General features: G+C 43.0%; 1 protein-coding gene across 6 annotated transcripts in view; it reads right to left on the bottom strand.

Annotated features, from left to right (window-relative positions):
- The window catches only part of CCDC102B (coiled-coil domain containing 102B), a 411,063-nt gene that overhangs the window by 161,429 nt on the left and 234,879 nt on the right, over positions 1 to 14,755 (bottom strand). The window lies entirely within an intron of this gene.

Below are 14,755 nucleotides of genomic sequence, written 5' to 3'. Positions count from 1 at the left end.
TCATGACAAAAATATTTTTTGTAATAAAATTAAAATATGTTCCAGTAGGTGTTTGTGTATGATTTGTTTTTGTTTTTTGTGGTTATAAGATGGCAACCCCCCTTCCAAGAGGAGTATTTTGAGGGGGCAAAGGGAGGAACTTCCAGTGGTAAAGGTCAGGTGTTGGGGGTAAGGTGTCAGTGGGTGAGACTTCCAGTCCCAAAATGGCAACCAGGGGGTGGGGCAGCTGTCAAAGGAAGGGCTGGCCCTTGATAGCTCACCAAAACTTATTAAGTTTTAATAAACTCGCTACGGGACAGGGAAGTCCGGGTGAGGGTGATCCCCTGCCCTGCATTAATGCTGACTTCGTGAAGGAACATCTCGATGCACTGGATACCTTCAAGTCAGCCGGCCCTGACAATCTTCACCCCAGGGTACTCAAGGAGCTGGCGAGCATCATAGCCCAGCCTCTAGCATGGATCTTTGAAAACTTTTGGTGCTCTGGTGTAGTGTCCGAAGACTGGAAGAAGGCCAATGTGGTGCCTATCTTCAAGAAAGGGAGGAAAGTGGATCCGGCTAACTATAGGCCCATTAGCCTAACTTCTATCCCGGGGAAGATCTTAGAAAAGTTTATTAAAGAGGCCATCCTTAATGGACTGGCCAACGCCAACATCCTGAAGGATAGCCAGCACGGGTTTGTTGTGGGTAGGTCTTGCTTGACCAATCTCATTTCCTTCTATGACCAGGTGACCTATCACCTGGACAAGGGAGAAGAGATTGATGTCATATATCTTGACTTCAAAAAAGACTTTGATCTGGTTTCCCATGATCACCTCTTGGAGAAACTGGCCAATTGTCGCCTTGGGTCCTCCACGATCCACTGGCTGGAAAATTGGCTCCGTGGTCAGACCCAGAGGGTAGTAATTGATGGAAGTCACTCATCGTGGTGTCCTGTGACCAGTGGTGTCCCCCAAGGCTCTGTCCTTGGACCCATACTGTTCAACATCTTCAGTAATGATGTGGACACTGGAGTCAGAAGCGGACTGGCCAAGTTCGCCGATGACACCAAACTTTGGGGCAAAGCATCCACACCAGAAGACAGGCGGGTGATCCAGGCTGACCTGGACAGGCTCAGCAAGTGGGCGGATGAGAATCTGATGGTGTTCAACACCGATAAATGCAAGGTTCTCCACCTTGGGAAGAAAAACCCGCAGCATCCTTATAGGCTCGGCAGTGCTATGTTGGCTAACACTATGGAAGAAAGAGACTTGGGGGTCATCATTGACCACAAAATGAACATGAGCCTGCAGTGCGATGCTGCGGCTAGTAAAGCAACCAAAACGCTAGCTTGCATCCATAGATGCTTCTCAAGCAAATCCCAGGACGTCATTCTCCCCTTGTACTCGGCCTTAGTGAGGCCGCAGCTGGAGTACTGCGTCCAGTTTTGGGCTCCACAATTCAAAAAGGATGTGGAGAACCTTGAGAGAGTCCAGAGAAGAGCCACATGCATGATCAGAGGTCAGGGAAGCAGACCCTACAATGACAGGCTGAGAGCCCTGGGGCTCTTTAGCCTGGAAAAGCACAAGCTCAGGGGTGACCTGATGGCCACCTATAAGTTTATCAGGGGTGACCACCAGTATCTGGGGGAAAGTTTGTTCACCAGAGCGCCCCAAGGGATGATGACTAGGTCGAATGGTCATAAACTACTACAAGACCGTTTCAGGCTGGACATAAGGAAGAATTTCTTTACTGTCCGAGCCCCCAAGGTCTGGAACAGTCTGCCACCGGAGGTGGTTCAAGCGCCTACATTGAACACCTTCAAGAGCAAACTGGATGCTTATCTTGCTGGGATCCTGTGACCCCAGCTGACTTCCTGCCCTTTGGGCAGGGGGCTGGACTCGATGATCTTCTGAGGTCCCTTCCAGGCCTAATGTCTATGAAATCTATGAAGTGGCCCTCCACCCAAAATAATTGCCTGCCCCTGGTGTAGATGCATCCAGTATTCAGTACTTCACTCAATGGAACAATCAACTGGTTTTGGCTCTCAGGAAAAGGTAGCAGACTGTGGATCTAAACCCTAATGGTGTGCACATTAAAGCCAGTGTGCAGATGAAACAGGGGCCCTAAATTGAAGCGGTGGGTTTTTGAAAACACCACTTCAATTTAAGGCGCTTTAAACCTCTGTGTTGTGCTCATACCTGAACTTACTTGCTTCTCCAGTGGTGGGGAGGGGAGGGTAAGCTGTTGCTGGGTGGAACAGTCCCTGGGCTGTGGGGGGTGGGGTGGGGAGGGCTGGTCCTTCCCTCCACAGCAGCAGCAATCCCCTCCATCCCCAGGCAGCACCCGCCCACAGGCACCTGGCTCGGGCATTCCTGGGGGCAACGCAGCTGTGGAAGGAAGCACCAGGCCCCCACACAGCTCAGGGAGGCAGGGAAGCTCCAGGGAAAAAAATAAAATAAAAGATCAGGCTTGCTCGTTTTCTGGGGCGGAGCCTGCCTTCCCAGGCTGCTGCCAGGCTGCCCACACGTGCTTCCTGCAGAGCCCCTGAGCTGCACAGAGCCCGGTGCGTCACTCTGCAGTTGTAGGGCAGCAAACTCCTTGGAGGAATTTTAGTTTGCTGCGCCCCAAATCATTTAAGGTGTATTATGCTGCTGAATTAGCTACAGTGCCTGGGATTACTGTGCAATACACCACTGAGGTGTGCAAACACCAACACCATTAAAGCCTTGCAAAAGCATTTAACACGCTTTAAAGTGTTGTGCACACATGCCCCTTGTTCCATCTACACACAGCAAGTACCTAGATTTTGTTCAGACTCCACAGTCTTAAACACACAGGAGGGTCAGCCAGTTTCCCTGAAAGCAGTCCAGTGACATCCCAAGGGGAAGAGCTTGGCTAGATTCTGTCACACCAGGTAAAACTGAGAGTTACAAAACTGGCTTTGGTTTCTCATCCCTTTCCTGGCATAGTGAGTGGGGGCTGTTACAAGGAAAAGTGTTTATATCTTGCTTACGGGTCTAAATTTTTTTTCTTATTAGTGCTTCCAAATGCACACACATAGAAACAGACCCCCAAAAAGCAAACAAAAAAACCCAAACCAACACAACCCAAAAATATGAAAGGGGTGCTCTTCTTTACTGATCTGTTGAGAGATGGGCGGTGACTTTTTGGCAGCTTTAGGTCAGTCATAACTATTTCAGGCAAGCATTGTAGAATTGTTACTGTTTCATTTCAGCTCAAGCCAAAAAGACTGGAATGGAGGTGCAATTGTACTTCTAGATTAATTCCCACCCAACCCCTCCCCACATAGTGCAGAAGCCAGAAGCAAAACCAAATTTGGGACTACAATAAAGCTGGATACTCATTATGAGCCATGGTTTGCTAAGCTTTATATCCATGAGAGTTGTGCCTTGGAGCAGAAAATCAAGAAAAACAAAAGGAAAAATGGAATAACAACAATGAAGACCAGCCAAATGTCCTTTCCATGGTAATGAAAATACTGAAAAATACCCATTTTGACAGGCTATGGTTTTATTTGTAATATTTCAGAAATCAATGTGTTTGTGTTATAATAATGTTGTGCCTTAGTTTCCCTGATTAGCTTCTTCACTGGGAAAGAATGAGTTCAAAACTGTGTTTTGAAGCACAAGTTTGACAAGTTTGATTCAGGTAATATCTAAAATTCAGATTTCTTCCAGCCTAATATTGTTGATCAAAGGTAAGAAATCATTGGCAAAAGCAGTTAATATGCACACAGTTATTTCAGCAAATTGCCCTTTCAGTATGTTTTGCTAGGGAGAGAGTATGGTTTTACAATACCAGTATAAGGTATGGCTTAATCAGAAGAGCTACATCCACAGCAGAAGAACTTTGTCAGACTAGCATACCTATAACATATGCCATAATCTCAGTTGTACCTTATTCATCATTAATTGAACAGAAAAGTTATAAAGAAAAGGCATACAGGACTGCAAAATAAAATTCAATGGCTTATTTCCCATCACAGAACTATAATACTGTTGAACATTCTTCAAGCAAAATGGAGTCTATACAAGCACTGAGTTATCTCTGTTTAGAGAAGAGATTTTCCAAGAGTGCTTGAAAGGGAGATGCTTTTGAAAATCCAAACCTAAAGTAAATGTTCATGATCAGAAACTATGTCAAGAACTTTCTTGTGTTTACAATTTTACAGAAACAAGCAGAAAATGATCTTCTGGTGTTACAAGTAAACATTTTTGACTGTCTCATAATTTCATACTTTAACAGAAATTAAGGTCAGATAGGAGCATCAGATCCTATGTATGTCATGCTACTATTTTCTTCCAAGTACCCTGTATAAAAACCAAAGGCTTTTGTTTAACCAAATATTTGAATAATCAAAAAAATTAAACTTTGCACCACAGACAGAGAATAGGAGATATTAAGATGCCAGCAATACCGGATAGTGAGGAACTCATTGAATGAGGCATATACAAATGATCCCTAGCCAGTAAATTGTGCCCAATCAGGCTACCAATCTGACCTTGAGGAAAACTCCTTCTCATCTCTAAATCTGGCCATCAGCCTGGCCCTAAGCAAGTCAGTAACATTTGCCAAGTCCAGCCTTGGAAACATGTCTGTACCACTAGGCAGCAATACCCCAACTCAGTGGGTATCTGATTTCCTACTGTGGTCACTCTTTGATGCTTCAGCATGAAGAAGAAAACCACAACAAAGCCAAAATTATATATCAGGGATAAAGTTCTTTCAAAGTCCTTCCTATGACCAGATAAAACTTTGAAAAATAAGATTTGACAATGAGCATAATATATAACTATACTGAATGCTGAAGGCTATTCAATATTATTGATTCCATTGGGAGTCAATACTGACCACTTTTAAAAACATTTTCTTGTCTAGATTAGGCTGAGTGCAGAGTGCTCCTTTTACCTAAGGGATGGTCATATCATAGTACCTCCAATTTCTGCCCCAGTTTATTATTTTAACTTTGACACAAGCAATACTGAATTTATTTTCATATACTCCCCCAAGGTAGGTGAATATTATCCTTATTTTACAGATGAGGAACTCAGGCAGATGTGGAGTAATTTGACCAAGATTACACAGGAAGCCTAAAAGCATAAAAAAACTCCCATGTCTTAATATAGCAACTTACCCACAAGTCCATCTTTTTTTCCATTCCGATGGGTACCAACACCTCTGGCCATATCTACTCTATTTCATATGGACATTAAGAGTGATGGAGGAGTAAACAAGTAGATTTAAAAAAAAGCATGTGGGGGAGTGAGGAAGGTGGGAAGGTTGATCCCGGAGGATTCTCTGCATTCTATTAAAATGAATTAGTTATCTAATGAATTATTAATTGAAGACAAAACAGTGTAAAATATACATTTCTCCCTACTCTCATCCCCCAAGTCTAACTGTGACCTCTGAAGCAGTAACAGTAGCAAGTAGTAACAAGTAGCTTGTTCTTCTCAGATATAGTAAACATACATTCTTTAAAAAAGAAAAAAAAGGACCTTCAAGGGCAGAGGTTAAACTGAGCAGCAGCATCTTAATAAGTGCTGTCCAGCTTTTTTCTCTTCCCAAGGGGACATGCAAAATCTAGTTTTGCTTTTTTGGGGTTTTTTTTGGGTTGGAGGGGGGGGTTGTTGCTTGAAGGAGGTGAGAGGACTCCTGGCTGAATTAAATACAACCAATTCAACATCATTGTTTTCAGCAAATCATCTTGCAAATAGCTTATTTACTAGGTTTTTAGCTTGTTTCACGCCCCCCACCCCGTTTCATAGATTCATAGATGTTAGGGTTGGAAGGGACCTCAATAGATCATCGAGTCCGACCCCCTGCATAAGCAGGAAAGAGTGCTGGGTCTAGATGACCCCAGCTAGATACTCATCTAACCTCCTCTTGAAGACCCCCAGGGTAGGGGAGAGCACCACCTCCCTTGGGAGCCCGTTCCAGACCTTGGCCGTTAGCCTGCTTCTTTAGGCTTTTCCAGCAGTCTCAAATGAACTGTTTTATGAATTAACTGCTTAGTGAATTAATTTGAATATCTTCACAGTAGATGCAATGTAAGAAAAAAAATTACTAATTCATATTGATTTAATGTGGGTTTCATACTGAAATCATAATGTTCCCCTATGTGATAATACTTAAAAAAAGATGAATTCTGAGACAATTGCATTTTGGCCCTATATTACTGACACTAGTAAAGTTTCTGTTAACATTTTAATTGTATGTCACTCTTTACAAGGCTTTATTTCTTAGCCGTACAAAAAGGGTATGTGGGATTAAATTTGGTATAAGCAGATAGGGAGTGGGCGAACTGTATTTTACTTAAAACTTTAATCTACTTTATAGTAGGCCTGTGAGAATAGGGAAGTATTCAATTCAGATTTGGCCGATTCAGAGGACAGCAATTCGATTCGGAGATTTGGATCAGTCCTGAATTGATTCAGCCAAATCAGTTTTGGAAGATTTGGTGATTCAGATTGGCTGGGGAGAGGCAGGCACAGCTGGGTAGCTGCAGATTCTCCCATGGCTCCTCCAGCTGTGCCTGCCTTTCCTTGGGCAGGGGGAGCTGTGGGAGAAGCCCCCATGGCTGCCCTGCCCAGCCCCATCCTAGTCCCAGCACTTAAAAAAACCCTTAAAGCCCTGCAATCACTGGCTGCAGCAGCAGCAATTGGGGCCTCTGGGCACTCGTGGCACATGCACAGCATTGGGGAGAAAGGATTGCCCTCCCCACCTGGCATCCGTGTAGCAGCTGCCCCATGGTGCAGGTGCAGTGCAGCTTAGCAGGGTGCTGCACGCTGTCTGGGAGCTGGGGCCCAGCAGTACCAGGCTCCGGGCTGATGCATGTAGCTGCGCCAGCTCTCAGTGCATGGTGCCCTGCTGAGGCGCATTGCACCTGCATCATGGGGCAGCTGCAGAGTGGGTGCCAAGTGCATGGGGGTGATCCCCACTGTCCCCCACTGCCCTTCTCTGCACAGGGGGCTCTGCTATTAGTGCCCAGAGGCCCCAGTTGCTGCTGCCAGAGCTGGTGAGTGCAAAGCTTTAAATAAATGTCCTACACTCACCAGCTGAAGCAGCGGGGATCAGGGCTTCTGAGCACTTGTGGCAGAGCCCCCCTCCCCCCCCATACAGTGCAGGGCAGTGTGAGGCAGCGGGGATTGCCCCCTTGCCTGGCACCCACATGGCAGCTGTCATATCACACAGGTGCAGTATGGCTTGGCTTGGCATGGCGCTCCATGCTGTCCGGGATCTGGGGCCATGGGGGCTGTGTGGTGCTGGGCTCCAACTGACAGGTGGAGTGGCCCCAGCTCCCAGACAGCTCGCAGCACCGGCTGAGCTGCGCTCCACCCACACAATGTGACAGCTGGTGTGTGGGTGCCAGATGAGGGGGTGATCCCTGCTGCCCCCCACAGCCTCATGCTGCATGGGGGAATCTGCCACAAGCCCTAGAGGCCCCAATCACTGCTGCCAGAGTCGGTGAGTGCAGGAGGCTGGGCTGGGTGGGGGATGGGGCTTAGCAGGGCAGCCATGGGGGCTTCTGTGGCTCCTCCAGCTGTGCCTGCCTCTGCCCCCATGGGGAAACCACAGGGGGTATGCCCTGCTGCCACTTGCCCAGCCGGCGTGGGGTGGGGTGGGGGGTGTGATGCAGGCACGGTTCACTCCAGGGGGAAGCATGGCATAGCCCCACTCCCGGCACTGCTACACCCTCATTAGCACTGGGAGCAGGGGCTCTGTCCTGCCACCGCTTGCCAGCTGGCATGGCAGGCACAGGTTGTGGATGCGGCAGTGCTGGGTGTGGGGCCTACACCCTACTGCCACTTGCCTCTTTCTGCCAGAAGTGAGCCACACCCACATCCCGTCCCCTCAGCCCCAGCTGGGCAAGTGGCAGTAGGGCAGAGCCCCTGTTCCCACCACTGCCATGCCCATATCCCATGCCCCTCTGTCCCCCTTCCTGAGTAATGTGCCCCCCCCCTCCCCCCAGCTGGGCAGCTTGTCCCAGCCCCAATCCCTCCCTCCCCCAACCCCAACAGACTTACCAGCTGGAGGCAGCTGTTAGCTGCCTCTTTAGTCTATGGCCAAATCTCCGAATTGGCCGAATCTTTTCTGAAGCTTTTCCAAATTGATTCGGATGCTTTGAATCAATTTAGAGCTTTCATTTGGTCTTCCGTTTGATTTGGATTCAGAGATTTGGTCCCCGAATTGGGCAGAATCTCCTCTGAATTGAATCAGCTATGGAAGCTTCACACAGCCCTACTTTATAGCACACTTAAATATTTCCTGTGATAGTATACAGAGTCTCCAGAAACCTTGAACCCAATTTGAAATTTTAATATAATAAATCACTTGATTTATGTATTTCTTTGCATGTTGCATGCACAAATCAATTAGTTTGATCTTTTGGGATTGTGCACAGAAGTCCAGGTACAAATGACACATTTACAATTTTTTTTTTAATGCAGATTTCTAAATATCAAGAAGAAAATAGGCCATCTGACTTGTTTTCTTTCTCATGTCTTGCAACTGCTGCTACTCTTGCCCCTGAGAAAGTTTTGCTGCTCCTATGGTCATCTCCATAAACTGTTGTTGCTTCAGGCTGTTCCTAGCTATTTTATATTCAGCATCCTGCATTAAACTGAAGTGATATACATTATACATACGAGTCAAGAAAAATAAAGCAAACACTTCAGGGGTCAACCAGTATCAATGGGATGTTTTGCAGACTCAGCCCTGAGGAGCAGTTGGTCCAAGCAATGCCTGGACCACACCATATGTCACAGCATACCTTCACAGTTGGTGATATAAGCAGATTTTATTTTCCATCTGTCAGTTTGTTCCTAAGCCTGCTCCTCACAAGCCCGACTGCACCATTTTCTCTCTCCTGCCTTTTTCCCATCTTTCCCTATATTCTCTTCAGTATCACCATTTCCTTTCCTTTTCTCACCTCCTTGTTATCATTTACAGATTTCCATATAATTTATTTATAAGAGATTTTTTTGCTCTGTTTCAAGCACCAATCTAATGTATCCTTAGCTATGGAGTTGCTATCAATGGGCATGTGTAGCCTTGATGGAAGAGTGTTTTTTTCACAGAAAGTATCTGCTTTCCACAGAAAGTTAAGTGAAACTTGAATGGCCCAAATCAATCAAAACTGTAAACAAAAATCTTCATGAATTGCTTTTTTTTTTAATAAAAGGACACCATCAGTGCTTTAAGAAATATGTCCAGCAACTAGGGATCCAGGACTACTTGTCAGACAGTGGGGAGAAGGCAAATTATTTAGAGGAAGAAGAATTTAAGCAGAAAGTAATGCATCCTTCCACTTCCCAGCAGTCATAGGCTCAATGATGTCCTAAACCTTGGATTATATATCCATGATTGTTGTGTTTAATAGCTCCTGACTGTAACAGGGACTCAGGCAGGAGCCCTGTTACTTGGGTAAAGTCAGGCAAGATTGACCCAAGATTGAACTCTGCCAGGTGGAGGGAATTACACACCCGAGAAGGATTGGGTGATTAGCCCACCAAAACTGGCATAAAGCCAGCAGCGGAGTAAGGACTGATTGCCTTTGGGCACAAGAAGAGGAACAGGGAGTCTCTGAGACTTCAGAGAAGAAATTACTAGACTGATTGATAACTAGGGAGGACGCTGGGAGTGTGGGACTCCGGGAGGCTCGGCCGGTCTGGTATGAAAGAAAGTATTCTCCTCAGAAATAAGCAATGGCACTGGTGAGTGCGGGAATGCTAAAGGCATTGGGAGGAGGATCTGCTGAGAGTCTGAGAAAAGAGGGCTAGGATCTCTCGATGTATATGGGGGGTGACTGGAATTAATATAACCCCTGAACTGGTCATGAAGGCGGCAGCACTGAAAGCGGTAAGATAAACTGAGAGGGAGCTGCAGGGGGCTGCTCCCAGTGCGAGATGCTTGTAAGGAGTAAGAGACATGGCATCTGCGTCCCACTAATGAAACAATTGTCAGCAACAATCATTTACCAAGTATCGGCATTATCTGGGGTAGAAACTTCAAATCTACAGACCGGGCTGCCCTCATCAATGAAGCAACTGATGAAGACTACCGTTACTGTAACTCTTTTGTTGAGAAAATAAACTAACATTTTGAGCCTACAACATCTGGGTGGCGGTTACTAATTTCTAACATCAAAAGGCACTAATTCCCTTCCTTTCCTTCTTCATCCAAGTTATGGCAGGCGAGTACAGTAGGGAGATGAACTTAAGATTCCGCCCCCCTCTCCGCCCCCCCCCCCCCCAAATGCTCACACTGACATAAATATCCTCCACAAATTTGTCTAATCCCTGTTTGAATACAGGTATAATGCTGGTCTCATCAGCATCTTGCAGCAATGAGTTCCACAAGTTAAGTGACAGAGTAGTGACAAGTGGGGTGACAGAAAGGCACTGCCTTTTTTAATTTAAATAGGCTGCCTGATAGAATACAAGAACTAATGTGCATAGAATTAAATTTAAGCATCATAAATTATAGTCTCATATTTATTTTTTATAGCATTCACAAATCCCCTCTATCATATTCCCATTAAGTTACCTCTTTTTCCAAGCTGAAGAGTCCTAGGTTTTTCACTCTCTCTCTATGTGGAACCAGTTTTGTAATCCTGAACATCTTTGCTGCCATTCTCTATAACTTTTGTAAGCATATACATTTTGACATGGATGACCAGACCTGCACACAGTATTCGAGACATGGATGCACCATGAGTTTGTATAATGATGTTTTCTGTTTTATTGTCAATAGTTAATTATTCCTCTTTCCCTCCCCCACTATTTTGACCATCTCTGCATATTGAGTCAAAGTTTTTAGCAAGCTATCTGCAATGATTCCATGATCTCTCGAGTGGAAATGGCTAATTAAGATCCCATCATTGTGTGTGTGTACAATTAGAATTATTTTCCCCCATGAGCCTTACTTTGTAATTTTCAAAATTGAATTTCATCTACCACTTTACTGTTCACTTATAGAGTTTTCTGAAATCTTTCTATATGACACTAAAATTCTTTGCCAACAAGTTTCAATTTCACTAAACAAAATTATTTTGCATCACATGCAGGCTTTTTTGCCACCTCCCTATTGGGATATCCTCTTTTTGTTCCACCTCCTCTTTGCTGACTTTTCCAGGTCACTTATGAAAATAGGCTGCAGCACAAATCTTTCCAGAAGCCCACTGCTTACCTGCCTCCATTGTGAAAAATGGCCAATTGTCATTCTTTTGTGTGTCTCTTTTTTCAATCCACAAGAGGATCTTTCCTCTGTTCCAATGACAGCTCAGTTTCTTTGAAAATCCAAATACAGTATAATCAACTGGATGTCACTTATCAACATGATTGTGACACCCCCAAGAATTCCAACACATTGGTGAGATGAGATCGCTTTATAAACTTATGTTGTCTCTTCCTTAGATGAGTCTGCTGTTCCATGGCTGCTGTCACCAGTCTGTTGTTCCATGGCTCACCTCCAGCACCTTTTTAAAGACTGATGTTACATGGGCAACCACTCAATCCTTTGGCAGAAAGGCTGATTTTAGAGAGAGGTTACATGCTGTCACTAACATTTCTGCAATTTTGTATTTGAGTCACTTCTGATCTTGAGAAAATACCACCTGTTACTTCTCACTGTACAATTTATGAATATCTTCTAATATCTCATTTATCATCATCTCAGTTTGAGCCAGTCCTTTATATTTATCGCATAAAAACAATTTATCTGATGTGGGAATCTCCTCAACATCATCTTATACAAAATATTCATTTAGTGTCACTGCTGCTGTCTTATCTACCCTGAGTCCACCTTTGCACCCTAGTGATCTAAGGGCCCCACCAACTCTCTGGCAGGCTTCCCAGTTCTGATGTACTCTATATATATAAAAATAGAAAAGATGTGTATATATAAAGACATATTATGACCTTTTAGGTCTCTGGCAAAACAGTCTTCAAATTTTTTTGGCTGTCCTTATCATGCTTTTACACTTAGGTTGCCGGGGTTTCTGCAATTTTCTATTTTCCTCAGCTTGAGTTATAGATCTCATTATGGTAGGCACTGTACAAACACTGAGCTTCATATAAAAGAAGTTAAACAATGGGTGCTACCACTATACAAGATGATATTTGTTTTACCAAAGAACTCCAGAAACAAACAAAAAAGAAAAACTCTAGTTGCAGACAAAAAAATTGTGAAAAGTTTATAATAATCTCAGTAAAGACTGTATTTGGGTTTTTTTCATTGAAATCTCCATGCCAGTTTTAACTACTTGTGTTCTAAATACTACATAGAATAAGGAGTAAATCTGGAATCAGCACAGATTGCTGCATTATTCTGCATAAATCAGACTTCCAGGGTCTTAACTGAATGTCTAGAATGTCTTCAAATATGCCTTCAAAATCTGCTAAGACAGACTACAGCTATAAATGAACTCCTAAGAGTGCCAGTGAAAATTAATATGGATCATGCAATAAAATAAAAAACAGCAGAGTCAGAAAGACTGAAAACTTTCCATTTTCCTGTGGGTTCAAGAATAGAAATAATCAGGTTGAACATTTCACCCTGAATACACAAGATAATTTCCTGGCAATAGAGCATATAGAGCAGCAAACTGCTTTTGAGGTTGATTAAAGACATATTGCTTATTGTATCACAAACACAATTTTTTAGTCTACTGAATGTATCAATGTGCTACTGATAATTTAAATCTGAGTGTTAGGAATAAAAGGGAAACCTTATTTGCAAAAATAATCTTCCTCAGACAGTACTTAAGAACATTTCCATGTTTCTGCTAAATCATAGGTAAACAACTGCAATAGGATAGATAAGATAAATAACTAATCTGATAGTTTCTTGAAATATAGAGTATATATCTGCTTTCTCTTCCTCTTAAACAAGAATTTTCATAGCAATCGTGTAATATTGTGTTTAGGTGATTAATCCTGCAGCAGCATTTTACTAATATAGCTGACACAAGCTCTATAGGCAGGGGACAAAAAAGTGACATCTATAATATCTCTCTCAACATGCTGGTTTCAGCATCATGTACTTGGTAATAGTCTTAGCTCCTCTTGCTAATGGCTGAAATTATTTTCTTTATTCTGCTGATAACCCCATAATTATAGTTCATAAAGGACAACTGCTGAAGAAAGTACTCCCTATATTTTATCAGAGTGAATTTAGGAGGAGATTGGCACGAAAGAAATGGAAATCTTACATTTTTTCACAATGTAGGGACACAGTGGGCAGTAGCTTTGGACAATCCCTACTTACAACGTGTGCATTTCAACTCTAAAAAGTTTTTTTTTTTTCTTTATGTCTATACTTTCCTTAGTTAACCCTCCTTCTGACAATTTTAACCAGAGCTTTAATTTGGATTGCTCACTTCTTAGACCAGTTTCTAAAAGAGAGGCCTACCAATTAATTTCCAATAAAAGCAGCTGTGTGTCAGATAACAACAGTGACTGTGTTTCTGCTATTGATTTAGATAAGGAGTGAAAGTTTTTATGCTTCACTACCGATTTCCTGACTGTCCCATATCCATCAGGATTTTCTTTATAAAACTATTATTTTTCTAGATTTCTTCATTGTACAAGTTTTGCTTTTTCTCATTTCATCTTCTACTATGTAATTAATGGACTCTAAAAATCAAATGCATATAGGGCCAGGAAAGCATACTGCCTCTAAAGCAAAGGCTGTTCTTCTAAAATATAGGGAATAAGAGGAGCCTTACTGTAATGGCTGTGTACAGCAAACAGCAATCAGAGTAATAAACTAAGTTTTCAGCCCTGGAGACTCTTGTTATTGGGAATACTGATTATCCTACAAGAAAGTAGCTACTAATTATGGCACTGGGGACAGGCTACATATCTTAAGGGAAAGAAATGCATCATCAGTAGAGATTGGTGAAATGTTTTTAGCAAATATGTGAAGTTCAGTATCAGAGGGCTTATCTGTAGCACAGTAATCAGGTCATTCTTAGGTGCTTCCAAACCACTGCATAATCCAAACTCAGAAATACAGCAGGGAGATACTCAGGTTTTAAACTACAATAACAATATTCTATTTTGCCCTAGTCATTAAGATATTTCTCCTCTGTCATAGAATTAGCACAAATTTCTGCAGAAGTGGCAAAGTAGCATTTTCTCATGTTGTGACAGATGTTCCTTGTAGGCCCTGAAAGATACTCAACAAAGCTGTCTTTCAGGGAAATATATATACACACACCCCAGCCTGAACTGAGTTATTTTTTCCCTTCATTTTTCAATAACTTTCAAATTCATTTTAGCTATGTCAGGTTGGACCACTGAATGATGGTGAACCCTAATTCACTAGTCACTTTTCAAAATACAAGCCATCTTTCTTTACATGCTTTGGAATATCTAGACAGTTTTTTAAAGAGGAGAGAAGAAGCCCATAGCAAAGATTTATGGAGTGCTCTTCTTCAGGCAATATCACTAAACATTCTATGAATGCAAAAGATGTTCTTTCCTACATTTTGCCCTCCATAAGGTGGCTGAGGATTTATATCATTTCCTCATTAAAAAAATTTATACATTTTTGTGGGGAGGGTACTATTCGCAAAGCATGAACCACTTTAAACCATCACTTCCTCAGATTAAAGTCCCCCTTTACCAGACAGAGAAGAAGAAATAATTGAAGCGAGGCAAGAAGAAATGGAGCACAGGTATATACATTTTTAAATAGGGATACATGTCTAATCAATACATTCCTCAACACACTTCTTTTGAGCAAGCAT

This window comes from Alligator mississippiensis, chromosome 3, assembly GCF_030867095.1.
Source record: "Alligator mississippiensis isolate rAllMis1 chromosome 3, rAllMis1, whole genome shotgun sequence".
Taxonomy (NCBI): domain Eukaryota; kingdom Metazoa; phylum Chordata; order Crocodylia; family Alligatoridae; genus Alligator; species Alligator mississippiensis.
The sequence above is the reverse complement of the archived record's forward strand: the minus strand, read 5'-3'. Positions and strand labels throughout refer to the sequence as shown.